This window comes from Gavialis gangeticus, unplaced genomic scaffold (assembly GCF_001723915.1).
Source record: "Gavialis gangeticus isolate Ggan-Ray unplaced genomic scaffold, GavGan_comp1, whole genome shotgun sequence".
Lineage (NCBI taxonomy): Eukaryota > Metazoa > Chordata > Crocodylia > Gavialidae > Gavialis > Gavialis gangeticus.
Window position 1 is genome coordinate 3,103,434 of NW_017729033.1, and position 7,126 is coordinate 3,110,559.

The 7,126-nt window shown below is 45.1% G+C and overlaps 1 long non-coding RNA gene across 1 annotated transcript in view; it reads right to left on the reverse strand.

The window, feature by feature from the left end:
* LOC109304098 overlaps window positions 1-7,126 on the reverse strand; it is a 22,987-nt gene that overhangs the window by 2,707 nt on the left and 13,154 nt on the right. Inside the window, exon 2 of the long non-coding RNA XR_002099292.1 lies at window positions 1,382-1,488. This is a non-coding gene — a long non-coding RNA (uncharacterized LOC109304098). The remainder of the gene's footprint in view (window positions 1-1,381; window positions 1,489-7,126) is intronic.

Below are 7,126 nucleotides of genomic sequence, written 5' to 3' on the forward strand. Positions count from 1 at the left end.
CAAGGAGTGACCAGGAACAACGGTCACAAGCTGGCGGAGGGAAGGTTTAAGTTGGACATCAGGAGGCGCTACTTCACGGTCAGGGCGGCTAGGGTCTGGAACCAGCTTCCAAGTGAGGTGGTGCAGGCTCCCACCCTGGGGGTTTTTAAGAGGAGGTTGGATGACCACCTTACTGGGGTCATTTGACCCCAGTGCTCTTCCTGCCATGGCAGGGGGGCGGACTAGATGATCTGCTCAGGTTCCTTCCGACCCTAGAAACTATGAAACTATGAAACTAAGTCTAAGAGCAACATGAGAAATCATGCAGTTTGGGTGACTTTATAACCCAATCCAGAGTCTTCCCTTGAAGACAATGGAATGACTCTAACTGGCTTGTGGTGGACTGTGGAGCACATTGAGCATATAGTAAGTGTTATTCAGCTATCAGGATGTATCCAGAACCCTAGGGAAATGACTGACTTGAATTTTCTAATGAGCTGCCATTTTAGGTGAACTCTATACATGTCTTAGGGTCCATCATCCTCCAAGCTTCTCCTCATTTTCCTTTCCTCCTACACTGACTTCCTTTCTGAACCAGGACTGGGTGCTGCTGTTTGCAACTGATTAAACATAACAGATATAAACAGATATAAAAATACCAAGAGGAGACACAATCCCCTATTCCAAGGCCCGACACTTGAACATGTTCCCAGACAGACTGGCCTCCTCCCTGCTACAACTCACCTGTAAACAAATTTGCAATTGTACAACCCTAATGACATGGTGTTTTGCATATGCAAATTAGGCCCATTGTGTCCATAAATAAGCCTCACCAAAATCTCTAGGGGATGGCATCGCTACTTGAATTAAAAGGGTCTTTCATGTGAAAACATCACAGCACAGCACACAATACAGCACTAAGAAACACACTGTAAGGACCCATGAGATGGCTTGGGTAACACGGTGGGGTTTTTTCCCATTTCTAAATGTTATGATTATCCAGGTGGTTCTGAAACAGAAAATACTCTGGATTTCTCCACCCACTCCATATATCTGTGGTGTAGGAAAGAACTACAAGACATCCAAGGGAGAAAGATGAGCAAACCTGTTATTTAGTTCATTCCATGGGGACAAATGCAGAACTGTTCCCTCACAACTGTGCTCAAATGCTTGGTCTTGTTTAATTTTAAATGACTCAAATGATGGAGCTTCTACCACTTCTCTTGGGAGACTATTCCATAGTGTAATTAACAGCGCAGCTAAGAAATTTCTTTCAGATTCACCCTGCCGTTTCTGTTTTCCTTCCTCAGCTTTTCCTCCCTTACGTGCACCTCATTATATCCTCATCCCACTTTCTTTCCCTCATTGGCTTTCCTTCAACTACCTGTCATAAAACACTTACCTAACAGAAACACACATCAGACAAGTTCAGGAAGTGACTCGGGAACAGGTTCAGTAGTCTGCTGCCGTCACTGGAGGGAACATGTGGCTCTTTACTTCGTTGGCTTCCTTTAAACAGACGGATAATTACTCACGAGCAGCTACAAAAGTTAACTATAAATATGTAAATAGGGAGAGAATAAAATACTCATTAAACATTAGGCATTTACTATGGAAATTAAGTGTCATTAGATACATAGAAGACTTTCCCCAACATTTGTTTTTGTGGAATATCTCCCTATGCCTTCATTAACGTCTCTCTCCTTAATGCATGGAGGATTGGGCCACCCAGTTTGAATAAATTCAGACCCATCCTGAACTCATGCCCCGCACTGAAACCCAAGTCTTGCTCTACATATTTTTGGGCTTTGGAGATGTTCCATCACTCTCATTTTATTTTCCAGATTTTGCCTCTTCTCTGCTTTCTGGTTTGATGCCAAAGGCTGCTACAGCATTTTTGCCTTAAGAAAGGTAGATATAGACTTCATAGATGTTAGGGGCTAGAAAGGAGCTCATGAGATCATCGGATCCAGCCCCCCCACCATAGGCAGGAAGTCAGCTGGGATCTAGTGACCCCAGCAAGAAATAAATCCAGCTGTTTTTGAAGGAGTCCAGAGTAGGTGCTTGCATCACCTCTGGGGGGAGTTTGTTTCAGACCCCAGACACACACACCATGAAGAACTTTTTTCTTATATCCAGCCTAAATTGGCCTTCCTGGAGTTTATGGCCTTTAGACTTTGTTATCCCTTGGGGAGCTCTGGTGAACAGATGTTCTCCCAGGTCCTGATGTGCCCCCGTGATGAAGTTGTAGGCTGCCACCAAGGCCCCCCGGAGCCTTCTCCTCTCCAGACTGAAGAGTCCCAAGTCCCTCAGCCTCTCCTCATACAGCCTTCCCTCCAGGCCTTGGATCATACAAGTGGCACAGTAACTATGCCGCATTATTGCGCGTGTAGACATGCCCTGTGATGATCAACAGATCCTGCCCACTGGCTTGTTATAGAACCACAGAATCATAGAAAATGAGGGCAGGAAGGGAACCTCAGGAGGTCATATCTAGTCTAACCCCCTGCTCTGAGCAGGACCAGCCCCAACTACATCATCCCAGACCTCCAGGGTGTTGCAATCATTGAATCATAGAAAATGAGGGTTGGAAGGGACCTCAGGAGGTCACATCTAGTCCAACCTCCTGCTCCAAGCAAGACCAGCCCCAACTACATCATCCCAGACAAGGCTTTGTCTACCTGGGTTTTGAAAACGCCCAAGGATGGAGACTCCACCACCTCTCTGGGTAACCTGTTCTAGTGGTTTACTACTCTCCTAGGGAGAAAATTCTTCCTAATATACAACCTCAACTTCCGTTACTGCAACTTGAGACCGTTGCTCTTTGTTCTGTCATATTTATAACCCATTATCCATTATCCATTTTGCTGCAAGGAACAGTGATGTGGAATTGGATATGACAAAGCTCCCTGAAAATGGGAGCCAGCAACACCTTGAAGGATCTTTGTAGACTTGAGGTATCCCTTGTTAGCCTCAAGCAACCCCTTGAAAAAATTTTAGCTCTTTGCTTTTGCTAGCTTTTTGACAACAGAAAAATAATAGAGCAAATTTTCTGTTGCAAAAAACTCTGAAAGACCATAGCAGGTCAGCATGTTTTTAATACTATGGATTCTTATTTGACATTTCTGGGTTTATCTTTTTAATCATGTTTGTACACATGGGCAATACCAGAAGTTGAAAACTGGTTTTTATTTTCAGCAACAGGAAAAAAAAAACAGGAGGAGAAAAAATCACAAAGCATTCATTTTTTGTTGAAAATTTTTCACATTTTTTAGGGGATTATTTCTTTTTTTAAATAAATTTATTATTTAGGGAGCTAGACTGTTTTTAGTGGTGGCAGATCAAAAAGCAATGGTCTCAAGTTGCAGTAAGGGAAGTTTAGGTTGGATATTAGGAAAAACCTCTCTCAGGAGGAAGGTGGTGAAGCATTGGAGGAGGATACCCAGAGAGGTGGTGCAGTGTCCATCCTTGCAGGTGTTTAAGACCCAGGTAGACAAAGCCTTGGCTGGGATGATGTAGCTGGGGCTGGTTCTGCTTGGAGCAGGCGGGTTGGACTAGATGTGACCCCCTGAGGGCCCTTCCAACCCTAATTTTCTATGATTCTATGAAAAATCTGGTAGCTCAAAATACTTTAATTGTCAGGTTTTCACAGCGCTCTCAAAAAAATTCCAGCAAAACACGGACCTTTTCTCACAAGTTTTCCATTTTTCTTTAGATGGGGAGCAGGAAGCGAGGGGAGATGGAGCTGCAAAGTATCAGTGAAATATTTTTAACCAGCCCTTGCAATCACTTTGATGAGAACCCAGCTGTTTTTCTCTCACAGTTTTAGGAAGTGTATCATGGTGAGAAATGTTCTAGTCTGCTCCTGCATGGGGATAATCCCGATTCACCTTTCTATTAACAGGCTGGAACAGTTCAGCTAAGTGCAATTTCACAGCCACCATTGTGGAGGAAGTACAAGTGTCTTCATCTGCGTGACATAGGATTTGACAATAATGTATGTGCTACAATAAGCTGGTCAAGGAATCTCCTTACAAATGCCATAACATTTGGCATATATTTACAAGTTGATTTTTTTGGAGATTTCCTTGTTATACCGAGGTAGTGCCTAACGGGCTCCAACCAGAGAACAGCACCTCGTTATGTTGGGTGCTGCTCACACACTCAATGAAAGATTTCCCTGGTTCCAGACATTTGATTATATAGGTAAAAGTGGCATAAATGCACTGCTCCTTCAGCTATTGTCTGAGATATTTAAGCAATCAAACCATGTGACTACCATATTTGCTTGCATACAATGCACCCCTGAATAACCTATGCACCTTGTGTTTGAAAGGCTGAATGAGGAAAGAAATCTTTCCTTGACACTCTCTGCCAGGTGCGGAAGAGAAAGTGTCTGCAGCCAGGGGCTAGGGACCCCAACATGCAGCCTGAACAGCTTTACTTTCTTTCCCTGGAAGAGACAAAAGCAGAGGCAGCTATTTCTATATTTCCTTGCTTACAATGTACACCCGAATTTCTAGCAGCTAAATTCTGGGAGAAAGCAATATGTTGTATATGAAGAAACATGATGAACATCAGCCAATTTGGGGATTCTGGATATGTAGTATCAATTGCCCAGGTGGTGGGAAAAGAAGGAAAATATCAGTATGTCATCTAACCGTGTCAGCCAACTGGCTGGATTTTAGTACTGTGAGGATGCATATATGCATAATAATGCACTGTGGTATGAAGACTCATAGATTCATAGATTCATAGATGTTAGGGGCTGGAAGGGACCTCGCAGATCATGGGATCCGGCCACCATGCACTAGGCAGGAAGACAACTGGGGTAGGTGACCCCAGCGAGGTGACTGTCCAGTCTCCTCTTGAAAACCTCCAGGGTAGGTGACTACACCACCTCTGGAAGGAGTTTATTCCACAGTCTGGACACCCTGAATGTGAAGATTTTTCTGGTATTAAGCCTGAAATGGCCTTCTGGGAGTTTATATCTATTGGTCCTGGTCTTTCCCAGGGGTGCCCTAGTGAACAGTTGTTCACCAAGCTCCTGATGCACTCCCCTGATACAGCGGTAAGCCGCTATCAAGTCCCCTCTCAACCGTCTCGTCTTTAGGTTGAAGAGGCCCAGGTCCCTCAGCCTTTCCTCGTGTGGCTTGCCGTGCAAGACCCTGATCATACAGGTAGCTCTTCTCTGGACTCTCTCAAGTTTTTCCATGCCCTTATTGAAGTGCGGTGCCCAGAACTGGACTCAGTGCTCCAGCCGCGGTCTCTTCAGTGCAGAGTACAGCAGGAGTATTACTTAGTTTTGCACGAGATGCATCAGATGATGCACGCCAGTGTGTTATTTGCCCCGCTGACCACTGTCTCGCACTGACGGCTCATGTTCATGCAGTGGTCAGTCATTACCCCTAGGTCCCTTTCGGCCAGGGTGCAGGTCAGGCTGTCACCTCTGAGCCTGTAGGTATGTTGAGGGCTGTTTGCCCCCAGATGGAGCACCTTACACTTCTGAGTGTTGAACTTCATCTGGTTCTGGTCCGCCCAACTCCCCAGCCTGTCCAGGTCCGCCTATATATGCAACCCATCTTCTGATGTGACCGCACTGCCCCATAACTTGGCGTCATCCATGAACTTGGCCAGCGAGCTTTTCACTCCCACATCTAAATCATTGATAAAGATGTTCAAAAGCACCTGTCCAAGCACGGACCCCTGAGGGGCACCACTGGCCACTTCGCGCCAGGGCGACACAGATGTGTTCTTGAAAACTGTCTGGTTCCTACCATGCAGCCCGTTTCCCACCCACTGAACCGTTGAGCAGCTGAACCCACAATCTTCCAGTTTTCCCACAAGGATATTGTGGGATACTAGATCAAAACCTTTTGGAAGTCTAGGTATAGGTCTACCTTGTCTCCCATGTCCAGGTGGCGAGAGACTTGTTTGTAGAAGGAGATGAGATTGGTACCTGGGACGAAGTTGCGCTGGCTGTCATTCAGCATCTTACCCTTAATGAGTGTATTGCACATAGATTCTCTAATGAGCTTTTCCAAGATGGTCATCTAATGGTAAGTACAAGGGTCTGGATGGGTCCACATAACGCTCACTTTTCCATGGCAATACAAAGTTTATTGCTTAAAGTATTTAAAAGCCTTTTGGGCATTCTTGGGAAATTATATTACATTACATTACACTAATGCAATGTTGCTATATTATTGTTGTTAGAAAATTATTATGCATTATTATATAAAGTGCAGTATTGGAACCCATTTTAGGCCCAGCATTTTATGAAGGACACAGAGAAAATGGAAAGGATCCAGAGGTGAGCAACAAAGGATAATGAAAGGGTTGGGCAACAAGATGTACGAGGAAAGGTTGAAGGAACAAGGTATATTTAGTGTGGAGAAAAAGAGATTAAGGGGGACATAATAGCTGTTTTCAAATAGCTGATGGCTTGCCATAAAGAAAATAGAGGAAAATTGCTCTCCTTTGCCACAGATGGTAGCAATGGATTTAAATTATGACAAAGCAGATGTAGATCCAGTTTTAGGAAAAACTTTCCAACTATTGGAGCAATAGGGATAATGGAACAAGCTGCCGAGGGCAGTAGTTTTCAATCTGTGGTTTGCAGATCCCTGGGGGTCTGCGGACTGTGTCTAAAGGGGTCTGTGAAAGATGACCAGGATCAAAGATAACAAGAAGTCATTTTTAAAATACATAGGGAGCAAAAAGAAGGCACCGGGTAATGTGGGGCGCCTGCAGGACACGCCTGGCAATCTGGGGTGAAAGACAGTGTCAAAGGCCCATGTTCATCTTTGCACCAGATGACAAAGCTGACCTCTTAAACAAATTCTTTGCCCCCATTTTTCTGAGCAGGGACTGGGATGTCCCCCCCACTGGTAAAGGCACAGCCAGGCCTACGGTCAGAGAGGACCTATTTAAGGAACTTCTGGAGGGACTGGACATGTTCAAATCAGTTGGTCCTGACGATCTCCACCCCAGGGTGCTGAGGGAACTGGCAGAGGTCATTGCAGGACCCCTGGCACGGCTGTACGAGCACTCGTGATGCTCTGGCAAGGTGCCAGAGGACTGGAAAAGGGAGGAAGGAGGATCCAGGAAACTACAGGCCCGTTAGTCTTACCTCGGTCCTAGGGAA